The sequence below is a fragment of the Pelophylax lessonae genome (genome assembly GCF_965119305.1).
Source record: "Pelophylax lessonae genome assembly, chromosome: 1".
Classification (NCBI taxonomy): domain Eukaryota; kingdom Metazoa; phylum Chordata; class Amphibia; order Anura; family Ranidae; genus Pelophylax; species Pelophylax lessonae.
In genome coordinates, this window is record NC_138768.1 from 849,160,079 (window position 1) to 849,172,476 (window position 12,398).

The following is a 12,398-nucleotide window of genomic DNA, read 5'->3' on the forward strand; positions in this document are numbered from 1 at the left end:
TCTATTCCGCTATTTAATCAAAAACCTTTGGGGATCAGTTAAATTGGGGGATAGTCTGTGTTGGTACGTGTGAGAGAGATCCACCTTTCCAAGTTGTTGGGGTTCATCTCATACTTCTGAAGGTTTGAGGGTGCTGCCTGTTCCATACTCCCCCTACTCCTAGCCTTTTAGGGGTACAAACAATAGTAATTGGGGCCTAGTGTGGTTGTGTACGTGTGATATACATACACTTTTTTTGGATCATATTTTCTATTCCGCTATTTAATCAAAAACCTTTGGGGATCAGTTAAATTGGGGGATAGTCTGTGTTGGTACGTGTGAGAGAGATCCACCTTTCCAAGTTGTTGGGGTTCATCTCATACTTCTGAAGGTTTGAGGGTGCTGCCTGTTCCATACCCCCCCTACTCCTCATCTAGCCTTTTAGGGGTACAAACAATAGTAATTGGGGCCTAGTGTGGTTGTGTACGTGTGATATACATACACTTTTTTTGGATCATATTTTCTATTCCGCTATTTAATCAAAAACCTTTGGGGATCAGTTAAATTGGGGGATAGTCTGTGTTGGTACGTGTGAGAGAGATCCACCTTTCCAAGTTGTTGGGGTTCATCTCATACTTCTGAAGGTTTGAGGGTGCTGCCTGTTCCATACTCCCCCTACTCCTCATCTAGCCTTTTAGGGGTACAAACAATAGTAATTGGGGCCCAGTGTGGTTGTGTACGTGTGATATACATACACTTTTTTTGGATCATATTTTCTATTCCGCTATTTAATCAAAAACCTTTGGGGATCAGTTAAATTGGGGGATAGTCTGTGTTGGTACGTGTGAGAGAGATCCACCTTTCCAAGTTGTTGGGGTTCATCTCATACTTCTGAAGGTTTGAGGGTGCTGCCTGTTCCATACTCCCCCTACTCCTCATCTAGCCTTTTAGGGGTACAAACAATAGTAATTGGGGCCCAGTGTGGTTGTGTACGTGTGATATACATACACTTTTTTTGGATCATATTTTCTATTCCGCTATTTAATCAAAAACCTTTGGGGATCAGTTAAATTGGGGGATAGTCTGTGTTGGTACGTGTGAGAGAGATCCACCTTTCCAAGTTGTTGGGGTTCATCTCATACTTCTGAAGGTTTGAGGGTGCTGCCTGTTCCATACCCCCCCTACTCCTCATCTAGCCTTTTAGGGGTACAAACAATAGTAATTGGGGCCTAGTGTGGTTGTGTACGTGTGATATACATACACTTTTTTTGGATCATATTTTCTATTCCGCTATTTAATCAAAAACCTTTGGGGATCAGTTAAATTGGGGGATAGTCTGTGTTGGTACGTGTGAGAGAGATCCACCTTTCCAAGTTGTTGGGGTTCATCTCATACTTCTGAAGGTTTGAGGGTGCTGCCTGTTCCATACCCCCCCTACTCCTCATCTAGCCTTTTAGGGGTACAAACAATAGTAATTGGGGCCTAGTGTGGTTGTGTACGTGTGATATACATACACTTTTTTTGGATCATATTTTCTATTCCGCTATTTAATCAAAAACCTTTGGGGATCAGTTAAATTGGGGGATAGTCTGTGTTGGTACGTGTGAGAGAGATCCACCTTTCCAAGTTTTTGGGGTTCATCTCATACTTCTGAAGATTTGAGGGTGCTGCCTGTTCCATACCCCCCCTACTCCTCATCTAGCCTTTTAGGGGTACAAACAATAGTAATTGGGGCCTAGTGTGGTTGTGTACGTGTGATATACATACACTTTTTTTGGATCATATTTTCTATTCCGCTATTTAATCAAAAACCTTTGGGGATCAGTTAAATTGGGGGATAGTCTGTATTGGTACGTGTGAGAGAGATCCACCTTTCCAAGTTGTTGGGGTTTATCTCATACTTCTGAAGGTTTGAGGGTGCTGCCTGTTCCATACCCCCCCTACTCCTCATCTAGCCTTTTAGGGGTACAAACAATAGTAATTGGGGCCTAGTGTGGTTGTGTACGTGTGATATATAGTGTTGAGCGAACACGGACTGTATTATTCGTGTTCGTACCGAATAATTGGATTTTTTGTACCCGAACACGGACACGGACACTTTACTGTATGTTCGGGTAAAAATCCGTGTTCGGTCGTTTTATTTCCGGGTTTTGCATGCTTTGGCGCTCTTTTCATGGCGGGCTTTCAACAGCCAATCAACAATCGTTTAACTGGTGTGCCTTAAGCCATCCCAGCCATGCCTGCAAATGTCTCAGTAGCTGTGATTGGCCGTCTGAAGCATGTGACCAAGTCTTTATAAGTTCGAGGCAGCCGCAGCGGCGTCATTATGCTGCTTAGATTCAGGGACAGAGCACACATCAACGTGCTGGCTGCTGATTAGGGAAAGATAGGCAGGAAAAAAACATTTGTGTCCGGATAGAATTGAGGGACAGGTCGGAGTGTTTAGGCAGGGCGAGTTGTAGGCATTTTAGGGATAGAGTCTGCTGAATTATAGGGTCAGTGTCTTCTACAAACTACAATCGATATTGCTGTGTGGGGGGTGGGGTCTGCACTCAATCCTGATCTACGATCTCTTCTCAATCCTGTTAGGGACAGAGTCTGCTGAATTTTAGGGAAACTGTGTTCTACAAACTACAATCGATATTGCTGTGTGGTGTGGGATTGGAGATAGGCAGGTGTCAGTGATCCACATCCATTTTTCTGTGTGTGAGCTGCAGTGAACACAATCTTTTTGGGCTGCAGTGAACACAATCTTTTTGGGCTGCAGTGAACACAATCTTTTTGGGCTGCAGTGAACACAATCTTTTTGGGCTGCAGTGAACACAATCTTTTTGGGCTGCAGTGAACACAATCTTTTTGGGGTGCAGTGAACAAAATCTTTTTGGGGTGCAGTGAACACAATCCTTTTTGGTGTGCAGTGAACACAATCTTTGTGGGGTGCAGTGAACAAAATCCTTTGTGGGGTGCAGTGAACACAATCTTTTTGGGGTGCAGTGAACAAAATCCTTTTTGGGGTGCAGTGAACAACATCCTTTTTGGGGTGCAGTGAACACAATCTTTTTGGGGTGCAGTGAACAAAATCCTTTGTGGGGTGCAGTGAACACAATCTTTTTGGGGTGCAGTGAACACAATCTTTTTGGGGTGGAGTGAACAACATCCTTTTTGGGGTGCAGTGAACAAAATCCTTTTTGGGGTGCAGTGAACAAAATCATTTTTGGGGTGCAGTGAACACAATCTTTTTGGGGTGCAGTGAACACAATCTTTGTGGGGTGCAGTGAACACAATCTTTTTGGGGTGGAGTGAACAACATCCTTTTTGGGGTGCAGTGAACAACATCCTTTTTGGGGTGCAGTGAACACAATCTTTTTGGGGTGCAGTGAACACAATCTTTGTGGGGTACAGTGAACAGAATCTTTGTGGGGTGCAGTGAACACAATCTTTGGGGGGTACAGTGAACACAATCTTTGTGAGGTGCAGTGAACACAATCTTTGTGGGGTGCAGTGAACACAATCATTGTGGGGTGCAGTGAACTCAATCTTTGTGGGGTACAGTGAACACAATCTCATACTTCTGAAGGTTTGAGGGTGCTGCCTGTTCCATACTCCCCCTACTCCTCATCTAGCCTTTTAGGGGTACAAACAATAGTAATTGGGGCCTAGTGTGGTTGTGTACGTGTGATATACATACACTTTTTTGGGATCATATTTTCTATTCCGCTATTTAATCAAAAACCTTTGGGGATCAGTTAAATTGGGGGATAGTCTGTGTTGGTACGTGTGAGAGAGATCCACCTTTCCAAGTTGTTGGGGTTCATCTCATACTTCTGAAGGTTTGAGGGTGCTGCCTGTTCCATACTCCCCCTACTCCTAGCCTTTTAGGGGTACAAACAATAGTAATTGGGGCCTAGTGTGGTTGTGTACGTGTGATATACATACACTTTTTTGGGATCATATTTTCTATTCCGCTATTTAATCAAAAACCTTTGAGGATCAGTTAAATTGGGGGATAGTCTGTGTTGGTACGTGTGAGAGAGATCCACCTTTCCAAGTTGTTGGGGTTCATCTCATACTTCTGAAGGTTTGAGGGTGCTGCCTGTTCCATACTCCCCCTACTCCTAGCCTTTTAGGGGTACAAACAATAGTAATTGGGGCCTAGTGTGGTTGTGTACGTGTGATATACATACACTTTTTTGGGATCATATTTTCTATTCCGCTATTTAATCAAAAACCTTTGGGGATCAGTTAAATTGGGGGATAGTCTGTGTTGGTACGTGTGAGAGAGATCCACCTTTCCAAGTTGTTGGGGTTCATCTCATACTTCTGAAGGTTTGAGGGTGCTGCCTGTTCCATACTCCCCCTACTCCTAGCCTTTTAGGGGTACAAACAATAGTAATTGGGGCCTAGTGTGGTTGTGTACGTGTGATATACATACACTTTTTTGGGATCATATTTTCTATTCCGCTATTTAATCAAAAACCTTTGGGGATCAGTTAAATTGGGGGATAGTCTGTGTTGGTACGTGTGAGAGAGATCCACCTTTCCAAGTTGTTGGGGTTCATCTCATACTTCTGAAGGTTTGAGGGTGCTGCCTGTTCCATACTCCCCCTACTCCTAGCCTTTTAGGGGTACAAACAATAGTAATTGGGGCCTAGTGTGGTTGTGTACGTGTGATATACATACACTTTTTTGGGATCATATTTTCTATTCCGCTATTTAATCAAAAACCTTTGGGGATCAGTTAAATTGGGGGATAGTCTGTGTTGGTACGTGTGAGAGAGATCCACCTTTCCAAGTTGTTGGGGTTCATCTCATACTTCTGAAGGTTTGAGGGTGCTGCCTGTTCCATACTCCCCCTACTCCTAGCCTTTTAGGGGTACAAACAATAGTAATTGGGGCCTAGTGTGGTTGTGTACGTGTGATATACATACACTTTTTTGGGATCATATTTTCTATTCCGCTATTTAATCAAAAACCTTTGGGGATCAGTTAAATTGGGGGATAGTCTGTGTTGGTACGTGTGAGAGAGATCCACCTTTCCAAGTTGTTGAGGTTCATCTCATACTTCTGAAGGTTTGAGGGTGCTGCCTGTTCCATACTCCCCCTACTCCTAGCCTTTTAGGGGTACAAACAATAGTAATTGGGGCCTAGTGTGGTTGTGTACGTGTGATATACATACACTTTTTTGGGATCATATTTTCTATTCCGCTATTTAATCAAAAACCTTTGGGGATCAGTTAAATTGGGGGATAGTCTGTGTTGGTACGTGTGAGAGAGATCCACCTTTCCAAGTTGTTGGGGTTCATCTCATACTTCTGAAGGTTTGAGGGTGCTGCCTGTTCCATACTCCCCCTACTCCTAGCCTTTTAGGGGTACAAACAATAGTAATTGGGGCCTAGTGTGGTTGTGTACGTGTGATATACATACACTTTTTTTGGATCATATTTTCTATTCCGCTATTTAATCAAAAACCTTTGGGGATCAGTTAAATTGGGGGATAGTCTGTGTTGGTACGTGTGAGAGAGATCCACCTTTCCAAGTTGTTGGGGTTCATCTCATAATTCTGAAGGTTTGAGGGTGCTGCCTGTTCCATACTCCCCCTACTCCTAGCCTTTTAGGGGTACAAACAATAGTAATTGGGGCCTAGTGTGGTTGTGTACGTGTGATATACATACACTTTTTTGGGATCATATTTTCTATTCCGCTATTTAATCAAAAACCTTTGGGGATCAGTTAAATTGGGGGATAGTCTGTGTTGGTACGTGTGAGAGAGATCCACCTTTCCAAGTTGTTGGGGTTCATCTCATACTTCTGAAGGTTTGAGGGTGCTGCCTGTTCCATACCCCCCCTACTCCTCATCTAGCCTTTTAGGGGTACAAACAATAGTAATTGGGGCCTAGTGTGGTTGTGTACGTGTGATATACATACACTTTTTTTGGATCATATTTTCTATTCCGCTATTTAATCAAAAACCTTTGGGGATCAGTTAAATTGGGGGATAGTCTGTGTCGGTACGTGTGAGAGAGATCCACCTTTCCAAGTTGTTGGGGTTCATCTCATACTTCTGAAGGTTTGAGGGTGCTGCCTGTTCCATACCCCCCCTACTCCTCATCTAGCCTTTTAGGGGTACAAACAATAGTAATTGGGGCCTAGTGTGGTTGTGTACGTGCGAGATACATACACTTTTTTTGATCATATTTCCTATTCCGCTATTCAATAAAAACCTTTGAGGATCAATTGAATTGCGGGATAGTCTGTGTCGGTACGTGTGAGAGAGATCCACCTTTCCAAGTTGTTGGGGTTCATCTCATACTTCTGAAGGTTTGAGGGTGCTGCCTGTTCCATACTCCCCCTACTCCTCATCTAGCCTTTTAGGGGTACAAACAATAGTAATTGGGGCCCAGTGTGGTTGTGTACGTGTGATATACATACACTTTTTTGGGATCATATTTTCTATTCCGCTATTTAATCAAAAACCTTTGGGGATCAGTTAAATTGGGGGATAGTCTGTGTCGGTACGTGTGAGAGAGATCCACCTTTCCAAGTTGTTGGGGTTCATCTCATACTTCTGAAGGTTTGAGGGTGCTGCCTGTTCCATACCCCCCCTACTCCTAGCCTTTTAGGGGTACAAACAATAGTAATTGGGGCCCAGTGTGGTTGTGTACGTGTGATATACATACACTTTTTTTGGATCATATTTTCTATTCCGCTATTTAATTTAACTGGGCCTCCATGCGAGACCTGTGTGCCTTGTTGCGCTGTTTTGAGTACTCCACCAACATGGCCAGTGGCAATGACGCCGTTCTCAGCTTAACTATCCCACTTCTATGCCTCCTTGAAAAAACAATTCGGGCGATGATGGAAGAGGATGTGGCACAGGATGAGGAGGAGGAGGAGGATGAAGAGGTAACATTTCCAAGGCTTTCAGGGCAGTCATTCGCAAGGGGCTCCGAGGGTGGGTTCCTGCACACGCAAACGCCAGGGACGCAATTGTCCAGCAGGGGCACAGTTCTGGAGGATGAGGAGGATGAGGAGGAGGAGGAGCTGGAGGAGGAGATGGAACCATGTTCACAGCAGGGTGGCACCCAGGCCAGCTCATGGCCATCACTGGTGCGTGGCTGGGGGGATACAGAGGACACGGACGATACACCTCCCACAGAGGACAGCCTTTCGTTGCCTCTGGGCAGCCTGGCACACATGAGCGATTACATGCTGCAGTGTCTCCACAACGACCGCCGAGTTGCCCACATTCTAACTTGTGCTGATTACTGGGTGGCCACGCTGCTGGATCCCCGTTACAAGGACAACGTACCGTCCTTAATTCACTCACTGGAGCGCGATCGCAAGATGCGCGAGTACAAGCGCACGCTGGTAGACGCCATGCTGCTGGCATTCCCATCTGACAGCGGGGCCACAGTGGAAGCACAAGGCAGAGGAGGAGGAGGAGGAGGTCGCCAACGCAACCAGGGCACCGCCAGCACCTCAGAAGGCAGGGTTAGCATGGCCGAAATGTGGAAAAGCTTTGTCAGCACGCCACAACAAACAGCAGCACCAGCAGCTCAGATGGAACGTCTTAGCAGGAGGCAGCATTTTACCAACATGGTGGAGCAGTATGTGTGCACACGCCTACATGTAGTGAATGACGGGTCTGCCCCCTTCAACTTCTGGGTCTCCAAATTGGGCACATGGCTTGAGCTTGCCCTTTACGCCTTGGAGGTGCTGGCGTGCCCTGCAGCCAGTGTATTATCTGAACGGGTATTTAGCACGGCTGGGGGCGTTATAACAGACAAGCGCAGCCGCCTGTCCAGAGACAATGTGGACAAGCTCACGTTCATTAAAATGAACCAGGCATGGATCCCACGGGACTTTTCCGTACCTTATGCAGAATAGCAATGGATACCGACCTTACCCACCCATTGTTCCATTTTTGCTCTTTCTCACTCTTTTGGGGTGTACCCTCATTTAAAATTTTTGAAAAGAAGCAGTGTTGGCTACCTCGTCCTCCTCCTCAGGGCCAGATTAATGTAGGGGCTATTGGAGCTGCAGCTCCAGGCCCCTACCTTTTATATAGGCCCCGGGTTGGCCATATTCACTGTTACCGCTCTTCTGTCACTTGTAAACACAGAAGTCTGGCTTCTATGCTCGCTTCCCCAGGCAGCACCCTCAGAACCTCCCCACACAGCGTGAAGGCCGGACAAGGAGGGACAGTTGGCGATGCATGGATGTGTTTATGGGCTTCAGAGACAGCATCCCATGTTGAATTAGGCATGCATGGCTGCACCCTTCCTCCTCTGGGTGCATGGCAAGGCACGGCCCTTAAGGCCCTTCAAAATCCTCAGCACCAAGCCCATGATGCTGTTAATCCGGCCCTGGTCCTCCTCCACCGCCGCTTCCACCTACACCGCCCATAGGTGTGCGCAGCCTATTGCATTAAGGTGTGCACCCCAAAGTTGAAATACACATGCATGTGTTTGCCAGCAGGGAGAGTAATGTATCGGGGCCATGTACCTGTAGGCAAGGAGAAATAGAGCAGAGCAGGTCCCAGGGAGATCTTTCCCATCTCCTCACTGGCAATGCTATGTGCCCTAGGTGATTAGGGTGTGCCCAGGCACACCCAGCACACCCTGTGCGCACGCCTATGTCACCGCCACATCCACCACCTCAACCTCCCTCCTACTCCATATGGGCCTCGTCCTTCAGAGATGAAGAAGAACATTGTTTTATTTTTCTGTTTTTTTTTTGTTGTTTTAAGTTATTTCCCTATCCACATTTGTTTGCAGAGCACTTGCCATGCTCTTAATTACGTTTTGCTGCCATTTGCAGCACTCTAGCCCTTTCCTTTGGTGTTTTAGAGCCATTTTAGTGCCTTAAAGTTCGGGTCCCCATTGACTTCAATGGGGTTCGGTGTCCGGGAAAAGTTCGGTAAAAGTCCGGGACACGGACCCGGACTTTTTTTTAAAGTTCGGCCGAACCCGTCGAACACGGACATCTAGGTGTTCGCTCAACCCTAGTGATATACATACACTTTTTTTGGATCATATTTTCTATTCCGCTATTTAATCAAAAACCTTTGGGGATCAGTTAAATTGGGGGATAGTCTGTGTTGGTACGTGTGAGAGAGATCCACCTTTCCAAGTTGTTGGGGTTCATCTCATACTTCTGAAGGTTTGAGGGTGCTGCCTGTTCCATACCCCCCCTACTCCTCATCTAGCCTTTTAGGGGTACAAACAATAGTAATTGGGGCCTAGTGTGGTTGTGTACGTGTGATATACATACACTTTTTTTGGATCATATTTTCTATTCCGCTATTTAATCAAAAACCTTTGGGGATCAGTTAAATTGGGGGATAGTCTGTGTTGGTACGTGTGAGAGAGATCCACCTTTCCAAGTTGTTGGGGTTCATCTCATACTTCTGAAGGTTTGAGGGTGCTGCCTGTTCCATACTCCCCCTACTCCTCATCTAGCCTTTTAGGGGTACAAACAATAGTAATTGGGGCCTAGTGTGGTTGTGTACGTGTGATATACATACACTTTTTTTGGATCATATTTTCTATTCCGCTATTTAATCAAAAACCTTTGGGGATCAGTTAAATTGGGGGATAGTCTGTGTTGGTACGTGTGAGAGAGATCCACCTTTCCAAGTTGTTGGGGTTCATCTCATACTTCTGAAGGTTTGAGGGTGCTGCCTGTTCCATACTCCCCCTACTCCTAGCCTTTTAGGGGTACAAACAATAGTAATTGGGGCCTAGTGTGGTTGTGTACGTGTGATATACATACACTTTTTTTGGATCATATTTTCTATTCCGCTATTTAATCAAAAACCTTTGGGGATCAGTTAAATTGGGGGATAGTCTGTGTTGGTACGTGTGAGAGAGATCCACCTTTCCAAGTTTTTGGGGTTCATCTCATACTTCTGAAGGTTTGAGGGTGCTGCCTGTTCCATACCCCCCCTACTCCTCATCTAGCCTTTTAGGGGTACAAACAATAGTAATTGGGGCCTAGTGTGGTTGTGTACGTGTGATATACATACACTTTTTTTGGATCATATTTTCTATTCCGCTATTTAATCAAAAACCTTTGGGGATCAGTTAAATTGGGGGATAGTCTGTGTTGGTACGTGTGAGAGAGATCCACCTTTCCAAGTTGTTGGGGTTCATCTCATACTTCTGAAGGTTTGAGGGTGCTGCCTGTTCCATACCCCCCCTACTCCTCATCTAGCCTTTTAGGGGTACAAACAATAGTAATTGGGGCCTAGTGTGGTTGTGTACGTGTGATATGCATACACTTTTTTTGGATCATATTTTCTATTCCGCTATTTAATCAAAAACCTTTGGGGATCAGTTAAATTGGGGGATAGTCTGTGTTGGTACGTGTGAGAGAGATCCACCTTTCCAAGTTGTTGGGGTTCATCTCATACTTCTGAAGGTTTGAGGGTGCTGCCTGTTCCATACCCCCCCTACTCCTCATCTAGCCTTTTAGGGGTACAAACAATAGTAATTGGGGCCTAGTGTGGTTGTGTACGTGTGATATACATACACTTTTTTTGGATCATATTTTCTATTCCGCTATTTAATCAAAAACCTTTGGGGATCAGTTAAATTGGGGGATAGTCTGTGTTGGTACGTGTGAGAGAGATCCACCTTTCCAAGTTGTTGGGGTTCATCTCATACTTCTGAAGGTTTGAGGGTGCTGCCTGTTCCATACTCCCCCTACTCCTCATCTAGCCTTTTAGGGGTACAAACAATAGTAATTGGGGCCTAGTGTGGTTGTGTACGTGTGATATACATACACTTTTTTTGGATCATATTTTCTATTCCGCCATTTAATCAAAAACCTTTGGGGATCAGTTAAATTGGGGGATAGTCTGTGTTGGTACGTGTGAGAGAGATCCACCTTTCCAAGTTGTTGGGGTTCATCTCATACTTCTGAAGGTTTGAGGGTGCTGCCTGTTCCATACTCCCCCTACTCCTAGCCTTTTAGGGGTACAAACAATAGTAATTGGGGCCTAGTGTGGTTGTGTACGTGTGATATACATACACTTTTTTTGGATCATATTTTCTATTCCGCTATTTAATCAAAAACCTTTGGGGATCAGTTAAATTGGGGGATAGTCTGTGTTGGTACGTGTGAGAGAGATCCACCTTTCCAAGTTGTTGGGGTTCATCTCATACTTCTGAAGGTTTGAGGGTGCTGCCTGTTCCATACCCCCCCTACTCCTCATCTAGCCTTTTAGGGGTACAAACAATAGTAATTGGGGCCTAGTGTGGTTGTGTACGTGTGATATACATACACTTTTTTTGGATCATATTTTCTATTCCGCTATTTAATCAAAAACCTTTGGGGATCAGTTAAATTGGGGGATAGTCTGTGTTGGTACGTGTGAGAGAGATCCACCTTTCCAAGTTGTTGGGGTTCATCTCATACTTCTGAAGGTTTGAGGGTGCTGCCTGTTCCATACTCCCCCTACTCCTCATCTAGCCTTTTAGGGGTACAAACAATAGTAATTGGGGCCTAGTGTGGTTGTGTACGTGTGATATACATACACTTTTTTTGGATCATATTTTCTATTCCGCTATTTAATCAAAAACCTTTGGGGATCAGTTAAATTGGGGGATAGTCTGTGTTGGTACGTGTGAGAGAGATCCACCTTTCCAAGTTGTTGGGGTTCATCTCATACTTCTGAAGGTTTGAGGGTGCTGCCTGTTCCATACTCCCCCTACTCCTAGCCTTTTAGGGGTACAAACAATAGTAATTGGGGCCTAGTGTGGTTGTGTACGTGTGATATACATACACTTTTTTTGGATCATATTTTCTATTCCGCTATTTAATCAAAAACCTTTGGGGATCAGTTAAATTGGGGGATAGTCTGTGTTGGTACGTGTGAGAGAGATCCACCTTTCCAAGTTTTTGGGGTTCATCTCATACTTCTGAAGGTTTGAGGGTGCTGCCTGTTCCATACCCCCCCTACTCCTCATCTAGCCTTTTAGGGGTACAAACAATAGTAATTGGGGCCTAGTGTGGTTGTGTACGTGTGATATACATACACTTTTTTTGGATCATATTTTCTATTCCGCTATTTAATCAAAAACCTTTGGGGATCAGTTAAATTGGGGGATAGTCTGTGTTGGTACGTGTGAGAGAGATCCACCTTTCCAAGTTGTTGGGGTTCATCTCATACTTCTGAAGGTTTGAGGGTGCTGCCTGTTCCATACCCCCCCTACTCCTCATCTAGCCTTTTAGGGGTACAAACAATAGTAATTGGGGCCTAGTGTGGTTGTGTACGTGTGATATACATACACTTTTTTTGGATCATATTTTCTATTCCGCTATTTAATCAAAAACCTTTGGGGATCAGTTAAATTGGGGGATAGTCTGTGTTGGTACGTGTGAGAGAGATCCACCTTTCCAAGTTTTTGGGGTTC